The sequence below is a fragment of the Eschrichtius robustus genome, chromosome 15, assembly GCF_028021215.1.
Source record: "Eschrichtius robustus isolate mEscRob2 chromosome 15, mEscRob2.pri, whole genome shotgun sequence".
Taxonomy (NCBI): domain Eukaryota; kingdom Metazoa; phylum Chordata; class Mammalia; order Artiodactyla; family Eschrichtiidae; genus Eschrichtius; species Eschrichtius robustus.
The window spans coordinates 60,290,360-60,312,844 of record NC_090838.1 but is presented as its reverse complement, the minus strand read 5'-3'; the positions used below and the strand labels follow the sequence as shown (position 1 = coordinate 60,312,844).

General features: G+C 42.6%; 1 long non-coding RNA gene across 6 annotated transcripts in view; it reads left to right on the top strand.

Moving 5' to 3' along the window:
- LOC137778044 (uncharacterized) overlaps window positions 1-22,485 on the top strand; it is a 55,347-nt gene extending 32,862 nt beyond the window's left edge. For 3 of the 6 annotated variants that reach the window (XR_011076720.1, XR_011076717.1, XR_011076715.1), the window contains 2 exons: window positions 3,246-3,352; window positions 15,450-16,285. This is a non-coding gene — a long non-coding RNA (uncharacterized lncRNA). Of the gene's footprint in view, window positions 1-3,245; window positions 3,353-7,521; window positions 7,601-15,449; window positions 16,286-22,461 lie in introns of those variants that run through there. The other 3 variants (XR_011076716.1, XR_011076719.1, XR_011076721.1) reach the window with 3 other exon arrangements.

Sequence of the window (22,485 nt, the reverse complement as noted above, 5' to 3'; positions counted from 1 at the left end):
TATTAGTTTCAGCTGTATAGCAAAGTGATTCAGTATTTTTGCAGATTATACTCCATTGTAAGATAACCATTGTAAGATAATGGCTATAATTCCCTGTGCTATGCAATATATCCTTGTTGCTTATCTATTTTATACATGGTAGTTTGTATCTGTATCTGTAATACCTAATTTGTCCCTCTCCTCTTTGGTAATCACTAGTTTGTCTTCTGTATCTGTGAGTCCGTTTCAGTTTTACATATACATTGGAGTCCCCCTTTTCAATAACATGTTTCCTGTGTGTTGATTTTGTCTTCCTAAACAGAGTAAATTTTTGAGGGCAGGAGGCATGTCTTATGATTATATCCTATAGTGATAAGCATAATAGAAGTTGCTCAGTAACTACATATTCAAGAAAGACAAGAGAGAAGTGGATAAAGAGAGAAAGAGACTCCTCTGCCGAAGAGATGATTGCTTTGGTTTTTCTCTGATTCACCTTGTACTCTTCCCTAGTGAAGAATTTCTTCCACTTGCAGACTAAGGACATTGGAGGATTTGTGTCTGTGTGTGTGTGTGTGTGTGTGTGTGTGTCTGTGTGTGTGTGTCTGTGTGTGATGTTCCCTGCTGCAAGCCCAGGAGAGAGAGCAGAAGCTGGAATGGGGCCTTGAGGCTGTGGCCTGAGAGTATGCAGTGAGACTTCTGTGTTGTAGCCTCAAGGGAAGTCTTAGATTTCTACCCTCTACCTAATTTCAAGCTTGGGTATTCAGCTGTCAGTCAGCAGGGCAGCTGGACCTGTGTGTGCCTTAGGTGTCTTAAATTCAGTAGCACATAATAGGAATGTTTGATAAAAGTAATTTGTCAATTTTGGTGTAAGTATATGAAAGCACTTAACACAAGGCCTGGCATATAGTAGGTATCCAAGAGGTGACAGAGAGTGTTTGAGAAATATTTTGAAATAGTCAAATCTTTCCCTAGGTCCCCTACCTCTATTTGTGTGCCTCCACTGCTACCCTCAGGCTACAGAAATAGGGAATAGCAACATGGATTCCACCTTTATGAAGTTGCCAATTTCTTGTGTGTGGCTTTATGCTCAAGCAAGAAGTGTATTCTGCTCCCACATATTTGAGAGCAAATATATCTGGATCTAGGGATATACTCGAAACTGCGTCGCAGCTGAAAATGTTCCAGTGTACACTAGCATGGCTGGTCACTTTGGGCAACTTTCTTGGTAGGGACCTAGCCTGAGAATCTTAGTGGGGAAATCTGAATCTCTAGGGTAGTCATGTATAGCCAGGACAGCTTGTTGGGTGCAGGCATGGAGGAAGGGATAAGGTAAGGGGCAAAAAGGGCTCAGCTCTGTGTCATTTTCTGCTCAAAGGAAGATGTAGGCACTCGTGTACCAGGGGTAGTGTTCTGGCCTGCTGTGGCTTGTCACCTCCCTGTGAATGAGTCAGTTTTGCTCCTGGCTGCCCTGTAAGGCATTTGGGGTTTAGTAGGAGATATAATAGGGAATCTAAATCAGATAGCTTTGCTTCATATCTTATAGATCTGCAGGGGGGGAAATATGCCTCCCAGGATGTTTCCCATGTGCTGCAATAAGAGGAATCCCATCCAGATCTGTGGGGGTGTCCCTCCATCCGTCTTATGTCCACTCAGCTTATCTTGATCTTAAGCTTTTATCCCTTTCACCCTGTCACTGTTCCTGGCTTCTGGGAAGAGCAGGGAAAAGGGTGAGGGAGGATGGGCAGAGTTAAAGAACTTGTGGCGTATGTGGATTTGCTGCCGTTAAATCCTTTCTGGAACAAAGTGTAGATGTGGAGAGGAGGATGAGTGAGCAGGTAGGGGAACAAACACATGCTGCCTGTACTACTTATCTGGCACTCAGCCTGGACCCTTGCTTGGTATTATCAGTCTCTTTCTGTGTTGTTTCTCTCTCCCATGTAAAGCATAAGCATGTATACACATGTAATTTCATATCAATGGACCCATAACTTAATGCTGTTTTTTAAAAAATAAATTTATTTATTTTATTTATTTTTGGCTGCGTTGGGTCTTTGTTGCTGCGCGTGGGCTTTCTCTAGTTGTGGCAAGCGGGGTCTACTGTTCGTTGTGGTGCGCAGGCGTTGCAGAGCACGGGCTCTAGGAGTGCAGGCTTCAGTAGTTATGGCGCGCAGGCTCAGTAGTTGTGGTGCGCGGGCTTAGTTGCTCTGTGGCATGTGGGATCTTCCTGGACCAGGGCTCAAACCTGTGTCCCCTGCATTGGCAGGCGGATTCTTAACTGCTGCGCCACCAGGGAAGCCCTGGTTTTTTTCTTTAATACTGTTTTGTAATCTTTTTTCACCTTTTTTCCCAGCTTCATTGACATATAATTGACATGTAACATTGTGTAAGTTTAAGGTGTACAGTGTGATGATTTGATATATATATACATATATTGTTAACTGATTACCACAATGTGGTTAACACATCCATTACCTCACATAATTACCTATTTTTTGCGTGTAGTGAGAATCCTTTTTCATTGGATTATGTGTTATAGACATCTTTTCAGTAAATACAGAATTAATGGCTGAATTATATTTCCATGTGTGGATATACCATAATTTTATTCTCTTAGTATATAATATAATGCATTTTATTATCTTAGTATATAATCTGTTTATCTCATCTCTAATCAATGGTGCCTTCCCCGACCCTCTTACTTGAAGTTGTGACAACCTTCCTTTCCTATCTTCCTTCTCTCCTTTACTTTTCTTTATAGCATTTAGCCCCACATGCCATACAACATATTTTTTTATTTGTTTATTGCCTAACACGCTTCATTAGAATGTAGGCTCCATGAAAATAGGGATTTTAAAATTTATTTATTTATTTATTTATTTTTTTACTCTGCTTCTCTGTAACTAGAGCTTAGTACCAGTTCCTGGTACATAGGTGGTGCTCAATAAATATTTGTTGAATGAATGAATTTGTTGGATTTTTGGTGTGCCTGTTGAGATTTTTATTTGTAATATATTTGTTATTATGTACATTCTATAGTAAATACCTTGGTAAATAATCTTTATACACTTGTCTATGTATCTCCTTAGGATAAGTTTCAAGAAATGGAATGGCTGAGATAAAGGATATATGCACAGTTAGAATGTTGATTCATGGAGCCAAACTACCCTTAAGAATGTTAACTTATACCAGCAGTGCATGAGATTGCCTGTTTCTCCATATCATCAGTAACACTGGCTTGTGTGTTTTTTGTGTTCCTCATCTGACAGGTGAAACATTGTCTTGTCACTGTATAACATGGTAGTTGAGAATGTGACTCTGGAGCTAGCCTGATGGGACCTGAATTCTGACTCAGCCACTTACTGTGTGACCTTGGGTACGTCATTTAACTTCTCTGTACCTCAGTTTCATCTTTGGTAAAGTAAGGATGGTGATAGCACCTATTTCATGAGAAATAAATCACTTAATCCAAGTAAAATGCTTCGAATAGTAACTGAGACATGGCACTTAATCATGATTTAATTTACATCATATTTAATCATTAAATATGATTTAATTTACATTTCTTTGAATATTAAAGATTAAACATCTTTTCAAATGTATTTTGGACAGATGTATATATTTTTTGAATCACTTATTCATGTCATGTCCTTTGTACATTCTCCCAGTAATATTTTCTTAATAATTTGTAAGAGTTAAAGTGTTGACTGTTGTCTATAGTGCAGAATTGTTCCCAGTTTGTCATTTGTTTTTCACCTTTGTTTATGCAATTTTTTATCTGTCTGCCAGTTTGACATTTTTAAGTAGTCAAGATAATCTTTTACGTTATAGTTTTTGCTACTAGTTCAATGTTTAGAAAAGGCATGCTTCCCTACCTCAAAATTATAAAAATAGTTACTCATTCTTGTTGAGTACTTTGTGTGGGTGTGTATTTTTAAATCTTTAAATCTTTGATTCATCTGGAATTTATTTTGATATGAAGATAGCAGTTGAGATCTGGTTCTATTTCTTTTTAGTAGTGTCCCAAACCCCTTTATTGAAGGAGCAAGAGCAGGAGCCTTTAATCTCTTCTCCCCTCCCCTAGTTTGAAAGTAAGCTATCCTCGCTATAGCAAGTAGCAAATCTCCATTTTAGAGAATGAATTTAATATTTGGACTCAGTCAGTAGTCATTCATGTGTTAAACTGTGGGATGAATATGCTGTGTAAAGCAGTTTGGGATCAGAACTCACAGTTGATTCTAAGTGATGAGGCTGCTGGGCTCACTGGTGCAGCTTCTCTCCTGGCTCTGGAAGCTCCTCCTAAGTGGGTCCTAATTTGAGGACTTCTTTGATGGGGCCATCGTTAGTTTGGAATGATAAGTTCTCTGTTGTTCAAAAAACAAATGATGTGACTGTAGCAGATATTTCCTCACTCCAGCCTAGGTGTATTGATAGGGTATTGGTAGAGGGGGTGTTGAATGGTAATAAACCCATTGTGTTCTAGCTCTGTCCTCATCTTTTCTTTTTGGAACTCTAGTCCCACCCAGTTTTTTGCCTCTGACTCAAGATGGTGGGAGGATGATTCTTACACAACAGAGCATCCACATATTTCATGGCAGCTACTGTCTGCCAGAGATAATGAAGAAAGGTAGCTAACTCACACATGGCATATAGTATCTACCAGGAACTGTTCTAAGCATCTTACATATATAAACTCTTTGTGTGGTAGGTGCTCTGTACTGGGTTGCATAGTGTCCCCTAAAAATTCATATCCACCTAGAATCTATATGAATGTGATCTTATTTGGAAATAGGGCCTTTGTAAGATATAATCAAATTATGATGAAGTCATAACTTGATTGGGCCCTAATCCAATGCCTGGTGTTCTTATAAGAGGAGGGAGACACTCACAGAGGAAAGATGACCATGTAGAGATGGAGGCAGAGGTAGGAGATATGCTGCCATATACAAAGAATGGCAGGGATTACTGGCAGCCACCAGAAGCTGGAAGAGGCAAGGAAGGGTTCTTTCCTAGAGCTTTCAGAGGGAGCATAGCCCTGCTGACACCTTTATTTTGGAATTCTAGCTTCCAGAACTGTGAGAGAGTAAATTTCTGTTGTTTAAAGCCACCTAGTTTGTAGTGTTTGCTACAGCAACCCTAGGAAACCAGTGCATGCTATTATTATCATCTCTGTTTTCAGATCAGGAAACTGAGGCCCAGAGAGGTCAAATACTTGGAAATCTCTTTAGGCCACTGCTCTGCTGGCTGGGCACTCACTCTGAAGCTCTTGCTATTATTCTTATCAGCTCTTCACCTTTACCACAGCCTTCCCACTTCTGGTAGTGCTGAGGCTGAGCTGCTCAAATAGCTCCTTTCTCTAACACAGCAGGCTGCAGCATTTCCCCATCCTTGCCCACTTTACACCCTAAAGCAGAAATGCCTCTCAGGAGGCTTCTGGCTGTAGCCCGATCATTTCAGCAGGTCTCTTCCTGACCCCACCCCTCCAGGTGAAATCAGGCCTTTTTTTTCATTCCCTTGTAACGTCAGAAGTGTCAGTGACAATTCAGGGGAGGGTCATCAAGTTTCTTCTGGCGACTGTTTTTATGCTTCCCATTTTTGGCCCACTATATTTCCTGGAATTCCTGTCAGTAGACAGCTCAAGTCTTGTTTTCCTTTGGAGATTTCAGGATCTCACACGTAGCCCACGTGGTACATACCACAGTTCATGGCTGTGAGCAGAGAAGGAGCAACTTCATGGTAACACTGGCTGTGAGGGCCCTGGTCACTTGTTCTTGATTAACTCAACCCACAGCAGTGGCTCTCTCCCCTGCCAAAAAGAATGGGAGGATAAGGGTATTATTTGACCCAGCTCATCTCCCTGAACAGCACCTTGTCTGCTATGGGCTCTTCCGCTGGCATCCCAGAAGAGGTTTCCTCCCTCTGCATCCCATTGCTGGCTACAGAATCTTGCCTGTTTTCTAATATAGACCTTTTGCTTTGGATCCTGATCTTATTCTCAGCTCCTCTCACTAAACTGTAGCTCCAGGAACTCAGGAACCATATCTGTTTTTTGTTTTTTTTTTTAAAAGAAGGATATTTATTTTACTTTTTTTTTTTTTTTAAGGAATTCCTTTATTTTTATTATTTATTTATTTATTTTTGGCTGTGTTGGGTCTTCGTTTCTGTGCGAGGGCTTTCTCTAGTTGCGGCGAGCGGGGGCCACTCTTCATCGCGGTGCGCGGGCCTCTCACTATCGCTGCCTCTCTTGTTGCGGAGCACAGACTCCAGACGCACAGGCTCAGTAGTTTGGGCTCACGGGCCTAGTTGCTCCGCACCATGTGGGATTTTCCCAGACCGGGGCTCGAACCCGTGTCCCCTGCATTGGCAGGCAGATTCTCAACCACTGCGCCACCAGGGAAGCCCCCATATCTGTTTTGTTTGCTGCTGTATCCCAGGACTGAGTAAAGACTTGGCACTTATTGGCCCCTAAAGAAATGTTTATTGAATGAAAAAATGAATATTGATCATGAAGCTTTGGAATCCTGGTTTTTCTTGCTTCATGCTGAAGTCAAGGACCAGATTAAGAACTTAGAGGCCTCGGGACTTCCCTGGTGGCACAGTGGTTAAGAGTCCGCCTGCCAATGCGGGGGACACAGGTTCGCACCTCGATCCGGGAAGATCCCACATGCCGCGGAGCACCTAAGCCCGTGCGCCACAACTACTGAGCCTGCGCTCTAGACCCTGCGAGCCACGGCTACTGAGCCCGTGTGCCACAACTACTGAAGCCCGCGCGCCTAGAGCCCGTGCTCCACAGCAAGAGAAGCCACTGGAATGAGAAGCCCACGCACCACAACCAAGAGTAGCCCCTGCTCGCCACAACTAGAGAAAGCCTGCGCACAGCAACGAAGACCCAACGCAGCCAAAAATAAATAATAAATAAATAAATTTATAAAAAAAAAAACAGAAAAGAACTTTAGAGGCCTAAGCAATAGGAAGATTATGATGTTGCTCGTAATTTTAGCCCTCAGTATATATTTCAAAAACAATATTAAACACAAAGTAAGTATAAGGAAATCTAGCAAAGTATAAGGAAAACCCAGCAAAATTTTGATATTTACCATGGTGGCTACCTGGATAAATATAAAATAATTTAAAACATTTGTTATTATTGTTTCTGCTTTGCCAGTTCCCTGAGCATGTGCTGTCAGATAATCCTGCCTGGACCAGCCCCTTCCTTACCTTGGACTTCACCTTCATTTCCTCTTAACTCCATCTGCTGAAGCTGCCAGCCAGCCCCTTTCACCCCCCAGTGGTGTCCAGACCACTGAGAGCCCAGCCTGGGCTATGCTCCGGGCTCCCTGGGGCCTTGCCAAGAAGGTCAAGTAGAACATGCACACTGCTAAAGAGTCCCTCACAGTGAGAACTCCCATGCTGAGTTGTGATTTATAGTCAGCATAGCATTTTGTGCCACGTGATTACACTTACGCCATTTTTAGTTGTAGTAATCCGCTTCAGTGATCTTGGATGTGGAAAGTCCAGAAATTTTCCTGTGTTCCTCCTTCCTAGATCACTGAGAGAGAAGTCAAGATGCAGGCCCACTTTGCTTCCTGTGTTAACATGGGCCTTGTTGAGACCATTCAGTGAGGTAAGGTATGATTCTGGAAGTGAGCCCAGGCCTCAGATAGGCTGTTCCAAGGCTATGACCCATAATTAAATCCTATTACTGCTTGATTCCATAGAGTTTAAAATAGTGTTGGAAACCTCCTAGGAGAAAAGCACCACGGTAACTTCTTGGCTAAGGAAGTAGTGTGTGCTGGCCAGAGCAGAAGAGGTAGCCAAGGCTCCCAGGTTCTGTTCTGGACCTGTTGATTTGAGGTGTGACATTCAGCAATCTGAGATGGTGTCCTGTATCTCTGATAGTTTCTCATCTTTACCACAGAGACTGTGCTTGCAGGGAGAGCAGCGAACACACTGATCCCCTGTCCTGTAGGAGAGTCTCATCATTAGAAGTCTTTTCTTTCATTTGAATTTCCACGCCCCCCACCCTTTTTTTCTTAAATGAAGAAATATCTCCCACAGAGTTACTATAGGAACCCAGCAATATCATCCAAGTTTTACTTGACTTCATTTTATCAGAATTGCTTTCCTTTTAGCTGTGTGATTAGATTAGCTTTTGTAAGGGATGGGAACTTTGATAGGGTTTAGGAAAAGGAAGGGAAAGTTTGTGTGGGGCACACACCTTGGACAACCAGAGCATAGCATGAGGGGACCAGGTACATGATAAACTAGATTGGGAAGAACAAACTTACATCCCTGGAGAGCCAGGCATACATTAGATGTCTTTGCATATTTTCTTATTTAATATCATAATACAAATCAATAAGTTATCATCTCCATTTTTGCACATGGGGAAGCTGAAAAAGAAGTTATGTAACTTGCCCAAGGTCAGACAGCTAATAAAAGGCTGAGCTATGATTTATTTCTCCTCAGGTCTGTCCAATTCCAAAGCCCATGCTGTTTTCATAGAGCTCTTCTGTCTCTGACAAGATGTAAGAAAGGAGGGTGGGGAAAGAAGAGAAGATGGGGAGATACCATCTTTTTTTATCTCACAGCTTTGCTTGTTTAGACGTGTTTAGCCAGAGCATCCTGTTTATAGACTAGTACTAGGTTCTATATATAGATACGGTGCAACAACATATGTGGGAAAGATAACCAATTGACTGTAGGGGAGGGTTAAAAAAAGTCTTTGTTCTTTACCTCTAGGTCTTCACTGTAGTGTAACTCACACTGTCAAAACACCACTGGTAACTCTGGTGTACTGTTTAAGGCCCTGTCCTATCATCCAAATAAAACCTGTTCATGTGTTCCAAGGAATAAGCCATGATGGCGGCAGAGGTGAGGGTGTGGTGTGGCCTTACTGCATGAACTGGGAGCTGGTGGCACCTGTTATGTGACTATTACAGTGAATTATTACTGAGTAAACAAGAGATGTCTCCCTTTTGCTTTTTCAAGGGAGACCAGATGGCGGTGAGTGTTGGCCCAGATCCAGGGGAGCCTGGCCTCTGGCTGGCAGAGGAGACAGCTTAAGGGTGTCAGGTGATGGAATAAGAAGAGACAGGGCTGGTCTGTTAAGTGGTATAATTTCAGGGGGCACCAAGAGTACGTCTTGCCCCTCAAAGACTTGCCTCAGCTACTTGCTGTTGCTTGGAATTCCACAAGTGAAATTTCTTTCCCTTAAGTCTATTGAGACCCTATTAAAAATGAAGAAACTCCAGGAAAGGGTTTGATTATGAAGCATCTTGGTCATGTAAGTAGAAGTATGAATGAGTTTATGAGACTGATTTCTGAGAACTAGACTAAGGCAGGGACAGAGAGGAGAAAGCATTGTGCCCCCAGTCATAGTGACGGGAAGGAGACACCACTGAGGTTGAGATAATGGCCCTGAACAGAGAAGTTGGGTTCCTAAAGAAACACCTTGTTTTCTTCACAGTTTTGCCTCAGGAAAGATAAGGAGCTGAGAGTGGGGGGAAATGGAGGCTCTTGAACTCCAGCGGGGGTGCTGGGTAGAGAGATTTCCCCGCCAGTGTGCTGGATATGCAGTCATGGTGTTGTCTGGAGAACAGCTGACAGGCAGAATGTAATAAGGAGTGTAGGACCTTTGAGTCTGTGGTTTGCTCTGATGTCCTCAGACAAGACCATCACAGATCTTAGGAAGCAGGAGGCAGCTTCCCATAAATGATGTAAAATGGTGGCGCAAAAGAGGCCACCGATGACGACATGGGCAGGGTACTTCCTCAGTGGCCGCTGGTCACAGACAACTTTTGGTCTTGATTTCCCAATGAGCTGTGCTGAGATAGGGCTTTACCAGAAAGTAAAATAAGCCTTGTCCAAAGCAGTGACAAAGCACTTGGGGTATCCATACAAAGGTGCAGTTCCCTCTTGTTCACTAACTTTGTGGAGCCAAAATAACTAAGCCAGAGGTGCCAGCATAGCACCTGTGATTCAATTTTCAACTTTTTTGGATTGAATTCGCTACTGGTTGACTGTTCATCTTTCATTTACCAGTGCTCTCAAACTGCCTTTGTGATAGGAATTCTCACATCTTTCCTCCCTCAGGGAGTCTTTGACAGAGACAGCTCAAATCTCAGTGCCTTTCCCAGCTCCTCACAGTTGGGTTCATGGATGCCCTTTACCCTCAGGCTTCAGCTTCTACTTTGTCCACATTTCTACCCTAAGTCTGGAGCATTTTCTTTGGGTCAGACTTTTGGCTTCATTCAGGCCTCTAAGGTTCTCACTTCTTTCAGCACATTTCCCTAGAGAACTACCTGAAGAATGGTCTCTACCCCTCACCTCCTAAAGATTGACGTAATATGGACCTCCTTCCTTACTGGAATCAGCACAATTCTTTGGAAATTTCTGGATATACCACACCCTACCTCTCTTCCCAACCACCTTAGCCTCATACACAAGATCTAGTGATGCAGCTGGATCTGCTGATCACCAGGATTTTGGAGCCAGTGCCCCCAGCAGGGAGGAACTCCTGGGCATGTGCCCTGAGTGACAGTTCTGCCCACCAGTCTCTGCCTCTCCTCCATCTCACCTTTTCTTTGGCTTTTCCCTGAGAGGACCCCCTAGCCCTGTCCAGGACTGTAACCCCGCTGTCAGCCCCTTATCAGGGGCTGTGGCCTTTGCTTTCCAATCTCTTCTGCGCCAGGTCCCTTCTCCAATACTAGAGACTTTTCCTACAGCTACGCTTTGGTAAGTAGAGTTCTGCCCATGTACTGATATCCCAGTGTTGACCACCTTGAACTCTGTCTACTGCTCTTTGGGCTAATTAGATGTCTTGCTGGTCTGTACAGCTATGCTTCTGGAACAAGGCTCTTAGGCTTAGTTGAGCCCCTGTCCTGAATTTCATGTTAGCTCTCCAACTGCCTCTGCCTCAAAAAGAGCTTTTAATATGCATTTATAAAGCTCCAAAAGGGAGATAGAGAATATAACATTTCCTAGACTTATTTAACTAGAGAACCTTTTTTTTTTCTGGCTGAAGAAAATTGTTAAAATCTGACAGAGTATGGTGTTTGGTGGAGCACAGTTTTAGGAAATACAAGGCTTTATCCTAAAGGAATGGACATCAAATGGAGGAATTCCAGGTAAAGGTAATGTGACAGTCAGTGAAAAAAATTCTTTGGGGATAGGAAATCTCTCCTGGGGCTCCTCATTCAACAGGTGCCCACTGAGCACCTGCTATTTATGTCTCTCTGCTGGAATCACACCATGTGTTTGAGTACTTACTGTGTGTCTGCATAAGGCCGGCTCTGATCTGGAGTGGAGCCCAAGGTGGAGAAGGAGGTAGGGATGCTACATTCTTTCTCTCATGTTTAGGTCCTCTTCCCCTTTCCTCCAGCGGAAACAGGAAGTGGTGAATGGGGTGATGCCATCATGGCCACAGATACATCAGCTTCTGGATCCAAGGAAGGAGGGCTTCTGTGAGGCTTCTTTCCCTAGGTTTGACCTCTTCCAGGATTTCTCTAGCACTTTTGGGCACCCCATCTCTCCCACTCTGGGACTATTCATCTCTGCATTAGTCTCAGTTCTCACTGCTGGTTCAGGATTTTGACTTTACATATGGGCATCAGTGCCAAGCGGTATGGAGGTCATTTTTATGGAATGGGTGTGACATTATAAATTTTCTACTTTGCCTATGAAATCCCTCCTCTTTTATAGCTCATGGGCGGTCCAGACTATAATAATTTTTTTCAATCCTTCAGTGAAGATAAACGCATGTCTGGGAAGGGCAGTCTTGCAGCCATTTAAATCTGTCAGGGTGGGTGACTAAGTGTCAAGGGCATAGCTGGTAACCAAAGTGGAAGCCAGTCACTTCCTCTGAATGTCATTCTCAACCAGGACAGGAAAAGATCACTTGAAGCGGATAGAAGTCACTAAGACTCTTGACTAAGACCTTTTGAGACCCTGGTATATGGATCTTTACTGTCACGAGTGAGATCTTTGGTTGGCTGATCTTAACTCAGCTGGCTTGAGCTAATCCTAGAACAAACTAGATGGAAAGGCTCAGCGTTGAACTTTCCCTTAGGTATGGTGTTCTCTGAACATCAACAGATAACATCCTCCACCCACAAAGCCCCACCTTAGGGGCCCTGGCCTGTGACACTTGTCCATTTCTGCCACTTCCTCTGAAAGACCATGGTTTTAACTGTGAAGATCAGTGAGTGAGTTCACTTGCAGGAAGGTGGAAAGAGGGCTTGAAATGGGCATTTAGAGATCTTAAATAGAGCCAGTCAGTTACTTGGTCATTCTATAGGTGTTTATTAGTTTGTCTATAACTGCAGAAGGCTTACTTTCCCCAACTAGTCTTTCCTAACAGGCTCCCTACATGAAGACATTTCCTAAGATTCTTTCCTTAGACCTGTTCTCTCCTCCCTCTATAAACTGTCCCTGGGTGATATCATCTGTGCTTATCAAAAACTCTCAGATCTCTATCTCCAACCTAAATCTCTCTTCTTAGTTCCTGACTCATGATGACCATACACTGTTGATATTATAACCTGGATGGCTCTTAGGCATTTTAAACTCTACATGTCTTAAGCCAGATTACATTCTTCATCAACCCATCCTCTTCTCCCTATTCCCGCATTCCTTCCGATTTTTATTCCTCTTACTTTGTTCCTTGGTTTAGGAGCATCACCATCTAGGTTGATGAGTAAACTTGCTTCTGCATCACTGTCTTGCACTGTTCCACCACCAAGAATTTAATAGGCTCGGAGTGTAATATAAGATGTTTAGGATGTGTGTAGGTGGTTTGTTTCTTTTCTTTTTCTTTTTCTTTTTCTTTTCCTTTTCTTTCATGTAATTCTTGTCTGCATGGCATGTATAGTTGAATTCCACAGAGAAATTAACAGGTAGAAAAAATAAAGGTTAATCTGGGGTTTAGATTTTAAGTAAACTGGAAATTCTGGAAAGGAAACATCTGAGGGCTAAAACCTTGGGAGAAAGCTTCGTGGAAGAGGTGAGAGTCGACTGGGGACACCTTAGGTGGGGTAGGGACCGCAAGACCCCTTTGGGAGCATGTGCAATGGTGAAGGGACAATCCTCAGCTTGTTTCTTGTGCAGGCAGAGTGATCAGCACCTCCCCCACCAGCTACTTCTGTTCATCACTGTTGTACCTCATGCAGTTTGATTCTGTTTAAAAGGTTCTGAGAATTGAGTATCGTAGTGTAACCCATTAGTTAGCTGGAACCATCTTTTCCCTTAAACTTTTGGCTCAAGGTGTCATTCTGCAACTTGTGGAAACTCTGATTCCTTCACCCGGAATTCACCAGTTTCTCGGGAGCTCATGTATTTATGGTCACTCTGATTTTGATCTCTTGCTTCCATTAAATTAGTTCAGATTATAGACAGTCTTATTGTCTCAAGCATGCTGTTCCTGTTTCCATCCACATTGAACCAGATGGTAGAATTCAGATATCTCCCAGCTCAAAGCCTTTTTGTGTGTAGCGGACTTTATTAAAGTTTGGCTTAATGGAGAGTATTTTACATTGCAGCAAAGTAAGCAACTTGAATTCTCATACTGGCTATCCCTTTCCCTTAAAGTAATTTGTCCACCTTTCCATTAGGGATTCATTAATATCACCCATACATGTGGCCTTGGTGTCTCTTACAATCTTATCTTTCTTTCCTTTGCAAACCTTCCTTACTCTATTGCCACTAAGCGCTCCAAATACTTCTTACTCTATTATGCGAAGCAATTGAACTCTAACTCCCCCTCCCAGGTTCACCTCTGTATATCCAAGGTCCGCTGAAGGGCTCTGCTGAATAAAAAGCTCATCTACTTCTTAGCCACACAAAGGACTTGTAGAACCTCTTATGTGTTCTTCTATATTATCGTCTCTCTTTTGGAAGTATTTCTTGTTTTAAATAGCATTTACTTCTTCTTACCCCAGAAATGGTTTTGCTTTGAAGGATCTGTGGAGGGAAGGTAAGAGGCAATGTGAACATAAGCAGCAACCTACATAAAACCTATTGTGGGCAACGAAAAAACTCGTCTAACTGGGAAGAAGAATTCTTGTTGGGGAGTAGAGCTCAGAATAAATTCGAAAGTCCAGAAACAGACTTAGGTTTCAGTGGCAAAGGATAGTGTTTAGGACAAATGTCTAACCATTTAAAAGAAAATCTCTGTCACCTTCTAGTAAAATAAATTCTAGATAAATATTTTTATTTTTAAAATTATTGTTATTTTCATTTTATTTTACTTTTTAAAATTATTTTTTATTGGAGTATAGTTGATTTTTACAATGTTGTGTTAAAGATTTTTACATAAACACTAAAGTGATAAGTGTACTAGAAAATAGTTTTTTTAGTGTGGTACCAAAGGCAGAAACCATAAAGGAAAAAGTGTGGTGGATTAGCTTTAAAAAAATCACAACAAGTACCATAAACAGAATAAAAAGTAGGTGTCAACTGGTTAAAAAGAGTTTTCAACATATCTCTAATGTGTACAAAGCTCTTACAAATCAATAGGAAAAAAACACAAAAAGAAAATGGGAAAAGTCATAGAAACATAAATATAAATGACCAATAAAGCATATAGAAAAAAGCTGTTATTTATAATCCAGAAAACACAAACAGAAATGAGATATCATTTTTCAACTGTTATACTGACAAATATTAAAAAGAAGAGGGGCTTCCCTGGTGGTGCAGTGGTTGGGAGTCTGCCTGCTAGTGCGGGGGACACGGGTTCGAGCCCTGGTCTGGGAGGATCCCACATGCCGCGGAGCGGCTGGGCCCGTGGGCCACAGCTGCTGGGCCTGCGCGTCTGGAGCCTGTGCTCCGCAACGGGAGACAGGCTCCGCAACGGGAGACAGGCTCCGCAGCGGGAGAGGCCACGATAGTGAGAGGCCCGTGCACCGCGATGGAGAGTGGCCCCCGCTTGCCGCAGCTAGAGAAAGCCCTCGCACAGAAACGGAGACCCAACATAGCAATCAATCAATAAAAATTAAAAAAAAAAAGAAAAAAAAAAAAAGAAGAAAATATTTATTACTGTCGAGGGCTGGAGGAAACAGGATCTCATACTCTGTTGCTGGGAATAAATATTAATACATTCTCTCTGAAGTTCAGTTTGGCTATACGTATCAGATTTAAAGTATACGTGCTCTTAAACCAGCAATTCAACTTCTAGGTATTTATCCCAAGGGCAAGTGTACAGAGATGTATGTGTGACGATATTTATTACAGAGTTTATAAAGCAATCAAAATAGCCGTTGATAGGGGATTGGTCAAATAAATAGTGGTATGTCCATACAGCGATACACGAAGTAAATATATAATTATTGTCACAGAAAGATGGCTACAATATATACATGAAAAAATATATAGCATATGAACTTATTTCAGTTGAGATAAATATAGCCATAGCTATGTGTATATATTTTAAAAATCATGCAACACATTGTTAACAGAAATTATCTTTTCTAATTCAGAAACAGAAAAGCCACTTTAAAAAAATAGGGGACATCCCTGGTGGTGCAGTGGTTAAGAATCCGCCTGCCAATGTAGAGCACAAGGGTTCGAGCCCTGGTTTGGGAAGATCCCACATGCCGCAGAGCGACTAAGCCCATGCGCCGCAACTACTAAGCCTGTGCTCTAGAGCCTGCGAGCCACAACTACTGAGCCTACGTGCCACAGCTACTGAAGCCCGTGCACCTAGAGCCCATGCTCCGCCAACAAGAGAAGCCATCTCAGTGAGAAGCCCGTGTACCACAATGAAGAATAGTCCCCGCTCACCACAACTAGAGAAAGCCCGTGCGCAGCAACGAAGACCTAACGCAGCCAAAAAAATAAATAAATTTATTTAAAAAAAAATAGGAAATAGATTCTGACTTGAGGGTGGTAGGTGGGCTGAAACCAGACAATTTTTTTTTTAAACCTTGATGGGCTAGGTAATGAATAGTGGTGATAAAAGTAGGCAGGTTTTATGGTGTGAATGCGTGAAATGAATGAAGTGAAAAATGAGGTTAGGGAAACCAGTTAGGAATCTATAGTGGCAGTCCAGGCCTGAAATATGAAAATAAGGTGTCAGCTGGAGTAGGCAATGGGATTATAAGGAAAAGAACCAATCTGAAGGACATTTCATAGAAGAACCCACCGATCTGGTAGTCTATCAGGCAGGAAGAGGATAAAGAAGAAAGAATAACAAGTCACTGATAATGCCAAAGTGTTTGTCTGCCCTGTGAAGTTGGAAAATTACTCGTCATGACAGGTATGGTGGGGTAACTGGAAAGGAGAACCACTCTTCTAGAAGGGGAGACAAATTTGTTTCTTGGAGTTGAATTTGAAGGGCTAGAGATATATCTGAAAAGAAGTGTTCTTTAGGGTGGGGATTCCCATTTGGAGGAAAAAGTTACCTGTAAAAATAGAGGTAATAGGTAGGAGTGGGAACTCTCTAGATTTGACACCCTTGAGATTCTTGAAGGAGGGGTGGGTCATATCTTGGTTCTCCCTTTCCTGTTGGCAGTCTTGGCAGACTCTGGAGAGGAGTGTGGCATTGGTCTCAGTTGGAACCTGAGAGTAGAGCTTGAGGAGAGGTAGGATTGGGCAGTAATCATAATAAAACAACAGCCACAGCATTATTTTAAAATCAATCTGCCATTTACAAAGGCCATTATATACAGCAGCTTATTTAACACAATCCTGTATACGATGCTTTATTACTTTACTCCTTACTAGAACTGAAGTTCAGTTAGAGAATTAGGACTCAAACTAAGGTATTCAGGGCTCAAATTCCATTTCTCATTTTTCTACTCTCCATCTCTTAGAGTTGAATTTTCCAAGGAGGGAAAGACTAGAGCAAAAGCTGTAGCCTGGAGCTAGCAGTACCCACAGTTAAGAGGTGGAAAAAAGAAGAGAGCCAGGGAAGACATCAAGTCACTCACAGTCACTGCCCTGTCCCCTGTCCCTTGTAGGCCCTGACATTCCTCTAACCAGAGAATGTTGGATGTTCCATTGAATTCAAAAAGAAAAAAAAAGTCCTGATCTATTCATAAATAGCTTGAGGTGTTTTAAGTAAGGTTGTCTAGTTTGGTTACAGCAGAGTTAGGGTGGTAACTTAGTGTTTTATTGAATTCTGGCTTCATTCTTTTGAGAGCAGTACAATAAAAGCATACTGACTTCGACCCATGAAAGAAGGGCTTGTCTGAATTAATTACATGAAAAAAATATTTTTTTTTGTGAAGTCATTAGGTTTGTTTACTTTTGGAATCACATGGTTAACTCACTTGTGTATGCATTAGCTTGTAGAGATCCTAAGAAGACCTGCTTTAATGGGTAGAAAACCAGAATCAGTAGTTGTGGCACGTAGGCTCACTGCAGTTTTCCAACTGACAGTCATATTTATGGGATTAAATTATTTACCTAACCCATCCTGATAGCATAGACACAAAAAGCAGTTATTTCCTGTCAGAAGTTTGAATCAACAGGGTCCACTTTAAAGGGGTTCTTAGGCAATTGCCAGACTGGTGTCTGCTAAGAATCTTGCAAGGCATCCTTGCAGCCGAGTGGTTGGAAACTGTGGGTGAGTGAATGAGTGAGTGAACGAGTGAAGGACTGAAGGAATCTTTCTCCCCAGGCATGTTGAACTGTGTGAAGCATTCTTTCCACAACCTCACACTATAGCTTGGCTGGGTGGTTTGGGGACAAGTCTTAGATTCTGTATTGGCGGGGGGAGGAAATGGGGGCACCATGGGAAGTTTCTGCTCTGTGAGCTGGTGACTCCGTAGAGAGGGGACATTTCCAAAACCAGTATGCTGGTGTCACTTGAGTCCCAGTCTCATGATCTTTCCTCCTAAAAAGATCAGGCTGATGAGAAAGTCTCTGGAGCAAGTAAGGAGGCCCATGGAGGTAGGAGATTTCCTGTTGGCAACCTGGGTCTTACTCAAAGAAAGCAACTACTTTATAAGTCCTCTGTAGAGGCTCTCCACTACCTTTTCCTCCTCACTGCTTGGATTCTAAATTGGGAGCCTCTCGGGCTCATCCCTGGCTTTTGCTTACCCAGCCTGGCCCTGCGCTTTGGCTGTGTGCCATTGGTGATTTTATTTTAGGCCTGCTGGAAATTACACCCTCTATAAGGGTAAAGCAAATCGGGAGGTTCTGGTTCTGGCTCTAGAGGGACTGGGGCCTGTCACCTGGCCCTGCCCTGTGTTTCCTGGCATGCTTTCCTGGCCACCTTTTTACCCTTACACAGTCCTCCAAGCCCGTATTTCTGCCTGGGTGAGGATTAAAGACTGGCTTCTTCAGCGGGACTGTGGGGGCAGGAATCAGTGCTTTGGAAGAAGCTTCTGACACCAATCTCCATGTTCTGCTTTAGGAAAATTACTGATTTCATACAGATGATCTAACAGTCATATTGAGGCTGGTTGGGGGACGAGGACACGGAGATTCTTCATAGCCACAAAAGGATTTCCCACTGGGTTTCCTTAAGCACTGAACCTGCTTTTCAAAATCGAATTTGATTTTCATGCTTTAAATAACGTGCAGTTATTTGTATCAGAAAAAAGCGTTTGAGATTTTCTAGGCAGACTTCCTTGTTTCAGAAATGAACACACTTCGGGAGGTCCAGGAATGGCAAAGCCGTGCCTGTGCCAGGGAGCTGAAGACTCAGATCGTGTGAAGGGGCTGAGGCAGAAGGGGCAGACGGTGTGAGAGGGCGTCTCATTCCCTCCTGGAGGAGCGTCTCTTGGGCTGTTTTTCAGGTGAGGCAGGGAAGATGCACTCCTTCCCCCGGAATGCCCTGCTCACATCCCTCAGATTGGGTAATTCCTGCTTCATTGACTTCTGCCTTAGTCTTTTCAGACTGAACACCAAATGACATGGTAATGCCTTAGTATTTGATATTTTTAAGGCACACTTAAATAAGTGAAAACCTAAATTACAGGATGTGAATGACTGAATGCAACTTTGTGAAATTCAATGTGTAAAAAAAAGCCTAATACTAAGTTAGCAAAATGTCAGTGGAGGATCTTCAGGGGGCCTGATTTAATTGGTTGAGTAGATCTATTATTAGAATTATCCAATCTATAATAATAATCATTCATTTATCAATTATTTATTAACTGCAGAGAGTTTTATGATAATTTGATATAAACTGATAGGTATAAGACTAATGCTGTGGAGCTCAGAGAGGAGAGATGATTTTTACCTTTGGATCTAGAGAATCCGGGTTTTGTGAAAACAAGTTTCTTTGTCTTAACACTTTAAACGATCTTGCTTATACCCTAGTCAGAGGTAGTGTTGATACAAAGGAAAATCTATTCTCCTCATTTATATTATTAAAGTTCTGAATTAATCGCAACACAGTGTATTTATTTTCACCGTGTTTCTTTGCTAATCTCTAGAGCAGTTTTCCGAAGAGCAGACCTTTGGTAAATAAGAGCAGTCCACTCTCTTTTATTAGATAGTGTCTCTGCAGCTAGCAGATGGAGGCAAGGGTGTGGACCCCATCAGGGAGGCCACTCTTTCAAGAAGCTTGTCTGTGAAGAGAGGAGAGTTGGTGAAGGGGGGACACAGGATCTAGGGAGGGTTATTTGTTTTTTGAGACCCAAGCATGACCTTGTGCTGTGGGGAAAGAGCTGGGAGAGAGGGAGAAGTTGAAGACAGAAAAGAGAAATAAAAATTGTTGAGCAAGGCTCCAGGGGAGAAGGGTCTACTGTATCCTAAGAATCGGTAGAGAGATTAAACTTGAACTGAACAAAGGACAAAGCCATCGCTGATTTTAACTGCATCACCACCACAACACCGTTTATTGCTTTCCTACCTTTTGCTAGTACTCTCTTGAGCACTTTTAACTCTCATTTGATAAGGGTGAGGGATGTGATGGGGCAGAGGGATTTGGTAAGATTTTGAGGAGACAGTTTCTTTCTGTTGGGCTTTGTTTTCTCTGGGCAGAAGAAATTGAAGTCATCTGCCGGGAGCAGGTGGGATATGGGGACAGTAGCATGGTTTTTAAAATCTGTTGTGCCAATGGCTGTAATCTGGAGACAGGGAGGAGGATAGCTGAGCCGTGCTAAAGACCCAGCTAATATTGGAGACAGTGATTTTCTAGAGGAAGTAGCCCTCATGATGAATGATTGCTTTAGCAGTGCTCAGCAACTTGGGGGTTAAAGCAGAGGACATTCGTATTCAAACAGGAGCTGTGATTTGTGGGGCAAATGGAAGACTTGGAGTAAGGGGCGTCTCGGATATTGGTAGTAGAGTGGTTGTCTACTTGACTAGAGAAAGAAGTGAGTCTAGGAGAGGACTGATAGGCAGCAAAACGATGAGGGGGGTGGGTATCGAGAGGCTGGAAATCTCAGTGAAGTTGAAGAAAAACTGTAGAAGACAAGACAAGGAGAGGTAGAAATATAGGAGGATATAGGAGAACATGAGCAGGCAAAAGGTGTGACTTGGAGTGGAAAGGCAGACTCTGATCAAGGGGCCAGGTCCTTGATGACCAGGAGGTCAATAGCTTACAGAGATGAGGAGGAGCGTTGTTGTTTGGTATAGTCCTCAGCAAAGGAAGGATTTTTTTTTAAGGTTATAGGAATAATGACGTTAAAGCAGCATTGAGACAGACCATCTGTTTCTTCTTTTGGTACCACTGGATACTGAAGGATGATTTTATGGCAGAACCTTCATTGTTCAGAAACCAAGTTCCTTAAGGACTGTCAGGTTTCAGCTAGGGGAAAGGAGGCCAGAACCATCTTTTAGGCCTGCCTTCTGCACAGCTGGCCTAAGTACTATGGAGTTTCAGTAGTGGGGCGGCAGGTAGTTCTGGCCAAGTGGGATGGCCTCCACAAAGTATTGGGCCTGTAGGCACAGTTTGCAGCAACAGGGACTAAGTACTCTTGCAGGCAAAATCCCATTTGGCCACTAAGGTTTTTTGAACTGTTCAGGATCAGATTGGGGCCAGTGCTAATCATCTGTGAGAGGCTGAAGGGAAACTTTAAAGGTTTCTTGCTTGAAACTTTAGGAGTCATTTGACTCTTGAGCCTTTCTATTCCTGTGGGGTCTGGAATGTATTTTTCCCTCCACAGTGACAACAAACAATGCCCTAAAGCCCACATTTGAAAGGGTCTGGAAATACTCAGATTATTGTTTATAAAGATGTTTTTGGATTTTCAGTGGCTCAGGATTTCTTTGACATTGTTAGTACATGACTCCAAACATTTAAGAAAGAAGCCTCCAAATAGATGAAAACGAGCAAGCAAGTAAAATCCTCACAATTCTTTTGCTCCTTCTTAACTTGATTAATTTACACCACCACCTTGGCTGTAAAACCAGACGTGAACAGCTCAGAAAATGATTGCCTAACCAGCCATTTCACCACAGGAACCTACTAAGCACAGCTATGTGGCCCCTAGCAGAAGAGGCTGTGTGGCTCAGAGCTTGGAATGCATTGCTCCCATGGCAGTACTTTCTAAATTGTTTGTAATTGGTTTTGTCACATAAAAATGAGAAACTTCTGTATGGCAAAGTCATCATAAACAAAGTTAGAAGACAACCAACAGGCTGGGAGAAAATTTTTGCAATGTATGTGATAAACAATGGATTAAGGGACTTTCCTGGTGGTACAGTGGTTAAGAATCCGCCAATGCAGGGGATGCGGGTTCGAGCCCTGGTCCGGGAGGATCCCACATGCTGTGGAGCAACTAAGCCCGTGCGCCACAACTACTGAAGCCCGCATGCCACAACTACTGAAGCCCGTGCAATCTAGGGCCCACGTGCCACAACTACTGAAGCCCGCACGCCACGACTACTGAGCCTGTGTGCTGCGACTACTGAAGCCCACGCACCTAGAGCCCGTGCTCCGCAACAAGAGAAGCCACTGCAATGAGAAGCCCGTGCACCACAATGAAGAGTAGCCCCCGCTCGCCATAACTAGAGAAAGCCCACGCACAGCAACAAAGACCCAATGTAGCCTAAAAAAAACCAATGGATTAGTATCTGTAATCTATAAAAGGTTTCTAAAAATCAATAAGGAAAAGACAACAAATCCTATAGAAAATGGGCAAAAAATACAAATAGGCAAGTCACAGCAGGGCAAACTAGAATTTTGTCTAAAGAAGTGCTTATCCTTGAGCGCAGAGTTCTCTGGACAAGAATGTTTATTGCATTGGTAAATATCCATGAGTAGGGACTGTGAAATGCTATGTGGCCATGAAAACATTGAAGTAGGTTCTGTATCAGTGAAGAGAGCAAGTATACCCTACAGGACTGCTATAAAGAGCCTAGTGAGACTAGGGGTCCTGAGTTTTCTGGGGACAATTCCAGCTTTATTTTCAGTCAGTACATTTTGTTAGATATGCCACAAAATGTAACCTTTTTATGCCTTCATAAGGCCTTAATGTAAATAAATTCACGTCCATCTCCCCCCCCCCAAAAAAAGAAGAAGCAAGTACAGAGCAATATGAATAGAATGTTCCTATTAATTTTTTTTTTTTTTTTTTTTTTTTTTTTTAGTTAAGAAGTGGATTTATTTAGAGA